General features: G+C 36.6%; 1 protein-coding gene and 1 long non-coding RNA gene across 4 annotated transcripts in view; one reads left to right on the forward strand and one right to left on the reverse strand.

The window, feature by feature from the left end:
• LOC144996660 (uncharacterized) overlaps window positions 1–2,826 on the reverse strand; it is a 37,926-nt gene extending 35,100 nt beyond the window's left edge. Inside the window, exon 1 of the long non-coding RNA XR_013659537.1 lies at window positions 2,701–2,826. This is a non-coding gene — a long non-coding RNA (uncharacterized LOC144996660). The remainder of the gene's footprint in view (window positions 1–2,700) is intronic.
• Window positions 1–12,034, forward strand: part of rgs3a (regulator of G protein signaling 3a) — a 322,617-nt gene that overhangs the window by 272,369 nt on the left and 38,214 nt on the right. The window lies entirely within an intron of this gene.

A 12,034-nucleotide genomic window follows, 5' to 3' on the forward strand; every position in this document is an offset into this window, starting at 1 on the left:
GGCAGCAACCATTGCTCCTCTCCAGCCATTGATTGTATCTTCTTCGGCATTGTGTCACATACAAATTAATGTTTTGGATCAGTGAACTGCGATAAACTGATTTAAAACTGGTGATCACACCTCTTAATGATAAATTAATGTTTTGTATTTGATTAGTCTTACTTGGCTAACTCCTATCATCTTAAAGACCTGATCATCTTTTGATCCATTGTGTAAGTGTTCCCAGTGATCTCTTAATTGCTTTTTAAGCCTAAATCCAAAAACCTGTGTCATTTTTAGGACATAGTTTCTGCTGAGCAGCCGGAATTCATCAGAAATTCGACTCTGAATTATGGGTGGAAAGTTGCCGTGGAGTAAGCCACCCTCATTTCCCATCATCCCTTTGTTAACAATGTCTCCTGCTAGCTTACAGTCCCTCACAACCTCAACCTAACATTACCAGTGCAACAAATTGGAGAGCAATATTGGAGCTATCTGGCTTTAAAGTTTTAAAGGTCAGACGAAGAAAACGATGACGTACATGGATCCAGTCGTCTACAAGTGGATGCATCGGCTACAACCTTTTTCCAGCTGGATTATTCGTGTGGTCCTGATTCACATCAATTTGTATAAATACTCAAAAATGCTATTTTAATCCTAATTTTCTTAACATTTGTCATCCATCATGCATGAGAATAATGCACAAGAACATGTCAAAACACAACTTTCAATGGAGTGGGTTTTAATGGTGAATTAATTTTGTGTATTTGATCAGTAGCTAGCTCTTATCTTAAATTATATAGAAGCAATATGTGAACATTTAGTTTTTTTATTAACTAATTTTTTTAGTGGGTTTAAAATAAACAATTTTTATAGTTTACTATGTTTTATCAAGCTAATTTAACTGCTGGAAATTGTCTATGTTTATGGTTTGTTTATACATAAATTCTAGGAATAGAATTTATGTCCTTGGTGTCCTTGTTCCTTGGACATTTGTGTGTGTTTCTTGACTACATGCTGTTGCGTCTGTTTACAGTAGTTATGTGTCCATTGTGTTGTTTGTGCATCCTGTGGGACTTTGCTGTAGTGCCTTAATGTCTTCACAAAGGAGAGTGGAGGGGCGGGGGTGTTGCGAAGGCACAAATGGACACAATAAGTGCACAAGTACAGTATGGTGAGCAATATTTGCGGAGCCGCACGTGCAGCATTCAGGATGTTACAGAGCAGTTAGTATAGTCCGACGTGTGTCCTTTTATTTGTCTCTTGCCGTTATCCCTCTTTTCTCCCCTCCTTCATCCCCCTCTTTCTTCTCCGTTCTTTTTGCAGCTTGGGAGTCTACCTTCTTTGCCTCTTGGGCTTTTTCTCCCTCCCTCCCTCCCTCCTTCTCTCTGCTTCCCTTTCCGTATCTTAGCACAGTTCAGTTGGTCTAGCCCACACTGATAGAGTCACACACACCAACTCCGCTTACCATCCACAAACACGCGCACACCAGTTTGACAGCGGAAGTAGGCCACTTTAATGGGGATGTGTGGACTGCCTGCATCTGCCTTTAGTGGACTATAACCTAGAACTGCCTCTTCTTGCCAGGTAGGGTTTTGTCTCATTGTGATTATGTACATCGTTTTATACTTTTATTTAGAGAATAAATCTGAATGATATTGTGCAAATGAAGTGGAAAGAAAAGATTTGCAGAATTTTTGCTGTTATTTTAAATTGCTGAGGAAATTTTCAGGCTTGGAGGCAGTGAGGAGTTTGGTCACAAAACTGAATTGTCAAATAAGTGAAAATATAGGGAAAAAAACAGTAAAAGTCTATTTATTATTGGTATCGTTATGAAGTGCTAATAGATATCGCAGCTTATTGTCTTATGCTTTTTAAAAATAATTTACCCATTTTTTTCTGTGATTTGTTTCGTTTTTTATGTCTTCTTTTAGCTTCTGTAGCTCCCTTTTAAAATTATTATCCTTCTAAGTCCAGTAATGGCAGATCAGAACCATCGCTCATTTGAACAACAGGCCTTTGTTTGGTGCTCTTTTTGTCAGTCATGTCTTGATGACTGTGAGAGAAAAAGAGAGGACAGTAGAATATTGCCATTAAAAGGCCATACTGTGTACCGTATTACAGAGAAGCTAAAGTGATACAAACACGAGAAGCGAGCAAACTAAGAACCCACAGGGGAAAAACAACAGGAAGCACACTGAGAAAATTGCTTTTTGCTTTTCCTCATTAGGTGAATTGTAGAGTTATTCCCTTTGTAGAAGACAAAGAATAACAGCAGGGAATTAGACGCAGAAGGTCCACAATTCTGTTTATAATAAATAAGAAAATTGTTAAGTAGACTGCATGACATGACATCAGTCAAAATATATTAAATCTGTGAGGTTTAAAGCGTTTCCTTTAACCTTACTCATGTCTATGATTAATTGTAAACGGTGTCAATTGTCCATCCAGGGACGTTGTGTAAACATGCACACTCATGAGTGTGATTTATCAGCTTGGTTCACACTCCTGGCTTGAACAAATTATGTGTTTGTTATAACCTGGGAAAGAGTGTCTCACAAATTACAACTATGTGTTTTTCACTTGGAAACACACAAATATATATTTGTCTAATCATACTATCCCCAACTTCAGAAGACATTACATTTACTCCGCTCGGGTGACTTACTCCAACTTTGACAGAGGCTTATTAAATCATTATTATAAAACATAATGACTTACTTTTTGTCTATAAAACCTGCCCATGATGAAAATCCTCATATTGCGACTACTGAAACTGATTTATGTCCCCATCAGTCACAAACACATCTCCTTCCCTCTTTATGTGAAGGCCCTTTCAAGTCTTCCTCACTGGTCACATTGTTTTCAGCTGCCTGGCGTCATGAGACAAGTTACGTCAATGACATTTGCTGTCTGAACCCACAGCTTCTATCCGTAATGGCTTTGCAAACCATCTATCATGGATGCACATTGTATTTTTTTTTTTACTGCCTCATGGACTGACTCTCATATAAAATGTTTTTTAGCTGGGCTAAAATAGTGTAGCTTTTTCCATTACATGACATGTTGCAGTGAGCCTTCTGATAATAGTATTTACATGTGACATATTAGAATAGAATAGATAAACTTTATTTATCTATATTGTTTTCTCACTTAATGTAGAAGGGGCTTTTCAAACTAAAAGCTTCTTTTAACTAAAATCTTTACATCATTTGTTTGGTGCACTTGAAAAAAAATAATAACACAAATATTTTCTGACAAGTGAAAAAACTTTGGGTACGTTTGCGTCATTTTACAAGAATATCTTGCATTAACGTCGGGAGAGTTGCACAGCTGCATAAATTCTTCTTCAGCACGTCCCAGAAATTCTCAGTGGGGTTAAGGTTTAGGCTCTGTGGAGGGGAGTCCGTGTGTGAGAACGGTGTCTCATGCTCCCTGAACCAATCTCTCACAGTTTGAGTTTGATGAATCCTGACACGGTCATGTTAAAATAAGCCTGTGACATCAGGACTGAAAAAAAATTCTGCTGATGGAAGAACCTGGTCTTGCAGTGTATTCAGGTAGTCAGCTGATGTTGATCACTGCTTTGCTTGCGTGTGTTTAGATACAACCAAGGTTTTTTTTTTTTTCTTTTTGGCCATGCTTTATATGTTTATGTTTATTTTAAAGACCCATTCCGATGAGAATTGTGTTTTTAACATGTTCTTGTGGCATTTTCCTGATGATGGAGAACATATATTAAAAAAATTGAGCTCAAAGTTGGGTCTTTCTTCATTCAAATCATTGTGAATCAGGAACAAGCAGAAAAAAAAGGCTTTTTTTAAAAGACTGTATTTGTGACGTAGAAAATGCATTGGGCAGGCCACAAGCTTCCTGCTCTGCTTATAAATAGAGCTCTCAGCAACGGGGAGGGGAAAAGGGGCAGGGTTGCTCCCATTGACTGTATATAAAGACCAATCAGGAGTGAGCTTGTTGGAAGTCCACACCCCTACCACTTGAAAGTGGGCTTGGGTTAATCTGTCACTCAACCATTTGGAATGTTTGATGCAGAATCACACTTTTATTGAGGCATCTAACTGGTCAGTTTACAACTTAAATAACTTTTACTACAAAGAAAATATCAAGAAAAAAATAGCAAGAATGTGTGAAAAAGAGGTAGCAGAGCAAGAATGGTTTTTCTGACAAACATAATGACTGAGTAGTAGCTGTTTATTTCTCAATGGAAGTCTATGGAATTTCAGTTTCTTGGGAATGGCGGGTGCTACCTATTTGGAATAAAAGAAGGGCGGGGTCAATTATTCAAATTCTCATATACAGTTAATGGTTGCTCCGCAGCAAAAGTCCTGCCCACAACTCAAAGGTAAATTTCTAATGAATTTCTGCCGCTCTGCAGAAACTTGTCCTAGAAAACGACACAGGTTTTTTTTTTTACTTGCCTAATAAAAGCATAATCATAATTAAAGGACTACTGGGAACTCCTTAAAAAATAGCTCAAAAGATGATAAGAGTACGACTTTAAGCCTTTTTTTTTCAGTGATGTTTTCAATAAAATGCAAATGTAAAAAAAATCCTGTTCTTTTCTTTTAACCAACTTGCACAATTCCCTTATTTACTATTCAAAAAGGTTAAGCACTTTAAAATGTTCTCCATATGGTTAAAGTCATCTGTTTTTATGTTTAAGTAAATATTGGTTTAGTCAGGCTGCCAATATCTTTCCATATGCTTAATGAGCAAAAAACTCCCCAGAGGGACAGCTTGAAGTCATGTAGGTTGGAGTCTCTTGCAAATCTCCTAAGGATCCAGCTGCCATGACGAAGTAATAACAGAATAGAGTAAGTGCAAGAAAATGAAACCTTTTCCCTGAAAAATGACTTGTAAAATTCTGCAATACTTAACATTGTGTGAACTCCACATTTTTAGCTTCTGTGCAGAAAAACCTGCACTTTAAGTCCAATGAGAGAGGAAAATAGCTCAGAAAATTCACAACAAAAAGTGTATTATTTGCTGTGCTCCAGTTATCTTTTGGAGGTTGGCCTGACAAAAGAAGCACGTCAATATTCAAGGTGATGAAGGTTGATCCACTGTCTATATCTGCCTCCATGTAAACCTGCATCTGTTGTTACGGCTTGATGCCAAAAGTCTGAGACATTTTCCAGGAACTGTAAATCACTTGGTCCTTAATGACCAAATAATGAACCAGCTACAGTATGAGAGCTAAGTGTAGTTTTTAGCGTCATGTCCTGCACCCTTAGCTGAGAAGCCACATATCACCTGCAGCTAATGGAAAAGGTTAAAAGGACTATTGGGCAACACAAACACACCATCTAAAATTGCATCACAAGTCACAATTTGAAACTTTACTTCTTAGAATAACCGTCATCTTAATTAACCAACATCTTCAAGGTTGAAATAAATCCCAAGTGTCCCCCTTGGCATGCTTCAATTAGTGTTGACATGCACAATGTACCAACAGCCATGCAATTCCTTTAAACTTGTAATATTTTTTAAGTACCAGTTTTTTTTCTTTTTACTGTGTTGTTTACCTGTTTCAAACTGCTGTAAACAAAAGCCATTTTTCTTTAAGCTCCTCTTTGGTGCAGTTTAGCTCATTCTGGATAATCATCTGCTTTTATGTTCGGAATTTTACCTTTTTGATCTTTGGTGCCTTGTGCACGTCCCCTGGTTCCTTTTGCTCCTTGCTCCTTACGTGTTTTAGTTTCTCCTCTGCCTCTCGGCCTGATTACAACGACAGATAAATTACAATTACTGTCTCATCAGTCTGCTCTCAGTAAAATCGCGGCCAAAAGAGGATGGTGCGCTGCGGTGCATCTAATAAGGCCATTCAAAGATTGATGATCTATATGGTCAAGCCGTTTAATGGAGTTTTTGTGTTACACAAAGGAATAGCGGCTCTTAAATCTCCTGACCACAGACTATTCTGGATGGCACACATCAAAGCAAGCTATCTTTATTAAGTTGGTGTGGAGTTATTTGCCTGAAGAGACACGTGTAATGTTGTGTTTTTAGCAAGTAACATTTCATATCAAATAAATAACTTGCGTGTGTTAGTATTTGGTGGAAAGGAGCTCAGTACACAAACACAAAGGGATACAGCAGCATCCCTTTCTCAAATGTAACAATTTTTGTTGATTTAAACTCCCCAGTTCCATATTTCTGTTTTTATTGTTGGTATAAATTTTAACATTTTTATCTTCTGCCTATTTAAAGATTTACTGTCTAATGTTTTTTTAATATTAGTGTCATGGTGGATATGTACAAATTAAGTGTTTCAAATTTTACTATATTTTAATGTCCCTCTTATAAAACCAATGTAGATGTATTTTATCTGTTGTGTACATGTAATGTATTTCAACACCGTTATGTAAAATACACATAACCATTTATAACCATTCATATCACATTTGACACCTTATGTTGAACTCGATCCACGTGTCCTTCCCTGTAGTACACCATCATTCCACTAGAGGCAGTAGAAGGGCTTTTTCTGCTTAGCTGCTTCCCTGAAATCACTTTTGGTGTGAAAATCCCTGAGATGGGAAAATATGTAACTTTTTTTTGAGAACCTCGAAAAGTAAAAAAAAGAAAAAATTAAAAACAAAATAATTATATAATTATTAGCCTCTCAAAACTATTGAAATCTGTAATTCCTTGCACATGTTTATGCAATCACCCCCCCTAGCTGTTTAATGTTGTCTCTGTATTGTACATTGTACATTGGTTCTCATGTTTTATACTTGCATTCTCTTTAATAAAGTAATACATTTTTTGTTTTTGAAAACTTAAACTTGAAAAATTGGCGCGAAAAGTTTTGCTAATTTTGAAAAGTACTTGTTGGTAATAACTCATCTATTGTCAATCATTTTTAAAAAAGACTTCTTGCTGTATTGAAAGTAAGATTCGTAGATGATTAATTCTTAAAAATACAGTTACACCATTTTAAAATGTGTGGATCAAATTTGAGACCGTGTTTTTGTCCTGAACACTAACATCAAAATTTCTGTATCTTGAGCTTGTGAGCAAAAACTTACCAACTCACCCAATGTATCATAATTGATACTATCTATATCTCGTATAACAAATATTTATATTGCAAACTTTTTCATCAAGCATTTAAAAAACATTTTAATTCCAAAAACTGAACATTTTCTCTCAAGTCTTTGGTGTGGTGGGTTTTACAGGGTGAAGTTTAGTTAGTTTCTTGGATTCAAAGTCTAAAAATATTCCACTGGCTCAGTTTTTACCCCAAAAATTTGCAGTCTATAAGCACTAGTTCATCACCAGTTCCTGACATATTCAGTTCTCAGCAGCTGGTGCTGCTAAAACACCAGTTTATCACATTGATACAATAAATAGTGGAGAGAAAATACAGTTTTGATCAATCTTTCTCTTGTTTTAGTTCTGTTTCTGTGTAAAAACAGAATGTCTTTTCCTAACTCACCCAAAGTTACACATCCTTTGAAGAAATCAATGGTAAAGGCGAGCATCGAACTGCGTAAAAGCAAACTAGGCTGCAGTTACTTAAACAACTAAAATTACTCCTAGAAGGAACAAACGACGAGTATGCATTAAGGGGAGAAGCACAGAAGGAGTGGCAAAAACAAACTGCGTGACCTCTTGTTCTTGTTCTGCAAAGTGTTTTTGACAGCACTTCTTCTTAAGAAGAGCTGGATTTATTCAGCCAAGAGACGGACTTGACGAGCACAATGTTGGATACATTAAACCAACAACTGCCAATGTTAGACTTAAGTAGAATGAAGCAGGGGTGGACTCTAATGCTTTTTAATACAATGCCTTACTTAAAACCTAAAAGGTCACAGGAAATTAAAGAAAGAAAAAGATGAAGGGAATGGAGATTAAAGGTGGCAATTTCCAATTGAGAGCTGGGAGGGCTCAGGGGCTGCAACGATGACTCGAGTTCATAGTTACACCTTTGGTTTTGGGAGAAAACGCAGCTTAGTTGCTCCCCTGGGATGGTGCTCCTGTTGCCGTGGTAACTATGGGACAGAGGTCACATGATTATCCCTGGATGATAGAATGCAGGAAATAATGTCAAGGCCATTTTCCGTCCCCAGCCCATTTTGTTTTAAAAATAGCAGTTTTGTGAACTTCTTTGTTGAATGGAAACCGATCTGCATTGAATCATTTTTTGTGTTTATTTTAGCAACGTTGTCCCTGTTCTAATTTTAACATTTCTAGACACAAGGTGAGTGGAGCTCAGGAAACATAGAGAAATGGAAAAAAGAAAAAAGGGGGAGAAACCCAAACTCTGTATGTCAGCGCACAAATAATACATTAAGAAAAGTTGCTAGTTTCTCCCAGAAGCTGTGAAGAAAACACATTCATTTAACCTATTTTGTTTTTTTTTGTGTCATTTATATGTTTTAGAAGGGGTTTAGGCATTGGGGCTAACATATTATTTCCCCTGCATGAGTTTATCTTAAAACTAAATTCCAGACTAACCAAACAATATTTTTCCATACATACACTTTTTTTCTGAACAGTTTGGCTCTACTGTGTTTTCCACAGGTAAAAGGTTCCAAGGAAGTTTTTAAGTCATTAGGCAAATGGTTTGATGGTGACTTTTATCAAACAATGACATGAGGTTTTTAAATGCCTTGCATGCCTTTATTTATGTTTCTCTAACAACTATCTATTCAATAGCTATTAGACTGTTCACTTCCAACCCCATGCTGGTGTAGTGATGCTGCTAAGGGAACGTTAGAAAGACAACCAAAGTGAAATTCATTGCCATCCATATAACAGCTGGATATGGGGTTTAAACTGAGACAACGATCTTTGGTCATGAGTCTAAACAAGAACCTACCTCTTAATGAGCTTTCAATTTCTTTGTTTGCTCAAGAGTTATGTGGTTCTCCCCTCATGAAACCACATTTAGTTATTTTAACCCCTTAATGCCACATGTTACCAATTTGCAACATACCATTAAACCAAGGACTCCATTCAATTTAATATCATATTGCACATAAAAAACAAGTATATTAATTTATCAGATTGGAAACAAAGTTGGGCATTAAAGACTCACACCAATGAAAATGGTGTTTTTGGTGTTTTAAACATGTTTTTATGGCATTTTTCTCATGTTGTTGGACATATGTGAAGAACATTCAGATCAAAATTGCATTTCTGCATTTTTCTTTTTTCAAATCATTGTGAATTAGGAGCAGACAAAAAATGCCTTCCAGCTCCCAGCTCCGCTACATTCTGATGCATCCTTGTAGACGACTAGATCCACGTACATCCTTGTTTTCCTTGTCTGAACTGGCATCTGGGTTAAAACTGTACAGCTGGATAGCTCCGATATTGCTTGCTATTTTCGTGTAATGTTGGCTTGGGGTTGTGAAAAGCTGTAAGCTGGCGGAGGAGTGTAAATAGATGGATGTCAGGAAATAGGGGCAGGCTTACTCCGCACCACAACACAGAGACAAATTTGTATAGAACTACCGCTGTTCTCGTAAACTATGTCCTAGAAAACAACACTGTCTTTTGTGAAATTCATTTAGACTTGTTAACTCATGTGGAACGACTGCCGGTGCCCACTATGGCTGCCTGCTGGCAATGAATGCACATTAAAGCATGGTTTCTGACATAAAGTATTTCTTGTGTAATTTTTCTATTTTGTAGTCAGCTTTTGAAAATACTGATAATAATTATGAAGTCCTGAATCCCCTGCTCTCCTCTCTTCACATTTTCCTTTATCAACTTTTGTCTTCTCTGTCTATTCACTCGTTGATGTTGCATCTCACTTACTGAGCCCTTTTAGTGCTACCCCCCCCCCCTTTGCTTAATTGAGGCATTGAGAAATATTATATTCTGTTGGATCATTTGTGACTTTTAGACACATCTGAGAACGTTGTAAATGCACACGCATTAGCCCAAGCGCAGAAACCTCACACGGCTGTCTGGACTTTAGTTGCTGTTACTTTTTGTTTTTTTGTTTTTGTCTTTCACGTCAGGCTTACTGAGGAGAAAATGTTAAGGAGTTTAGTCAAAGAAGTCAGTTTGATTTTAGGATTACCTCTTGTTTGTTTGTTTACTTCCTTCCTTTCCTTCTATATAATATGATGAGCAATCAGGAGGGTGGTTTAAAGAGCTAATGTGAAGTGGCCTCACTCTGTTTGCATGAGTGTGCAGGAGAGGAAAACAGTTCATGAGACAGGACAGATGGCTCCACTGCGTCTCAAAACATTTAAAAAAGAGTTTGTGGAGAAGACAAGAAAAAGTCAAATAGACTCTGCCAAGTACAGTGATAGAAATAAACAATGCCAAGGTCTGATGTTGCATGATGTGTCTGTCTAAATTAATAAGAACATCATTTCAAAGGTCTTATGAGATCATTGGAAGTTGTCCCTTTCTAGTCAATGACAAACACTGCAGTAAGCAAAGAAAAAAAGTAAACAAGAGCCATAATGGTACAACAAATAGATTTTTTTTCCCTGACTGCTTTAATGAAAAACAGCCTCTCAGACAACACAACGTCCTGATTGTGAGACAATTATTTACGACCAAGGCAGAGGCTTACCTCTTGAGCCAGCACATATGTACCTCATATCACCAGCTGGTCGGGAGTCTTGAATACATTTACAAATGAACTTAATTTCACTCAAATCAACTAGATTTGCTCTTGAATGAAGCTTCTTCTTTTGCCATTTCTGGGCAATTTTGAGGAACCAAAAAAAACACGAAAACCATTGACTGTAGTCTCAAATGTAAAACTGAACAAAAATACAACCAAACAGCTGTAGTAAAAGCTTTGCACATCAATTCCATAAGTGCAATCTTAAGCAACCTCTAAATACGAAGAATTTAAATAGCATTGCTTTTTACATACATAAATCTCTTTTTAGATTGAAATCATAATCCAGAACTCCATCATTTGCTTGGGGTAAAGGCATAATTATCAGAGCCCCATGAATGCCAATTCCTCTAAGTGCATACATAAAGGTCAAGACAGCGAGCAGGAGGGGAGTACCTCTGCAGAAGAAAATAACCAGTTACAATATAAAAAAGATAGGCAATGCAGCTAATTTCATGACAATCCAAGGCTTAATTTAAACTGTCATATGGAAAAAGTGAACCGGATGGAAATATTTAATGGTTTTCTGCACAGAAATTGTTGAACAAAGTGTATTACCAGTAATTAATCCATACTTGATCTTTTTCTTATTTATGAATACATTTGATGTGCAGTAGTTTTTATTTTTAGTTGAGTAGGTTTGTGAAGATTTCCTGTTATCTCTTTTTTAAACCCTTTGCTAAAACAAGAACCTAACAAGTGGATTTTTTAAATATATTTTTTACATTATTTGGAAAAAAAACAATGTATAAACTACTTTTGTGTTTTTTGTCTTTCTGTTCCTGCAGCAAAGCAGAAATTAAGTTTTAACTAATATTCCAAACTGTTATTTCCCAGCTTCCTTTTCTCTGAATTCTACTTATGTTAACATTTGAATGACTTTTTTTTACTTTCAGTATTGAAAAAACAAAAAAAACAATAACACATTTTTTGTTTAGAGGAGCCACAATGGGATTTTCGTATTGGTGCATGAAAGATTGGTTTGTTTTCTAAAAACTTTAAACAAAAAAAAAAGAAAATTGCCACCAAAGAATATTGGAAAGTCATTTGATGGAGATCATGAGTGCAGGTCAAAAGTTTACAAAGGTCAGGGGTGTGTGGGTAAATCCTAATAGAGTGTAAAACTACACGGACAGCTTGTACGGCACTGCATCATGAGAGCTGCCTTACAGAGTGCAAGACTATTTCTGATTAAAGCGCAGCATCTTGTGACTGCAGCTCACCACCATGAGTTAACTGTTCCAGCACAATGATGACCTTCACAAGACTAGCTGCAGACCAAAAATAGACAGAACTGATTGTGATCATTTGGCTTATATTTCACAAACATAAAGTTGCTTATTTTCAACACATGCTTCACATAAAAGAATTCTTTCATGAGATGATGCACTTTTTTCTTTCAAACTCACTTTCTGTGGTGGACCTCTGGCCTTAAGTTGA

The sequence above is a fragment of the Oryzias latipes genome, chromosome 12 (genome assembly GCF_053564925.1).
Source record: "Oryzias latipes strain Hd-rR chromosome 12, Olatipes_Hd-rR_3.1".
Taxonomy (NCBI): Eukaryota; Metazoa; Chordata; class Actinopteri; order Beloniformes; family Adrianichthyidae; genus Oryzias; species Oryzias latipes.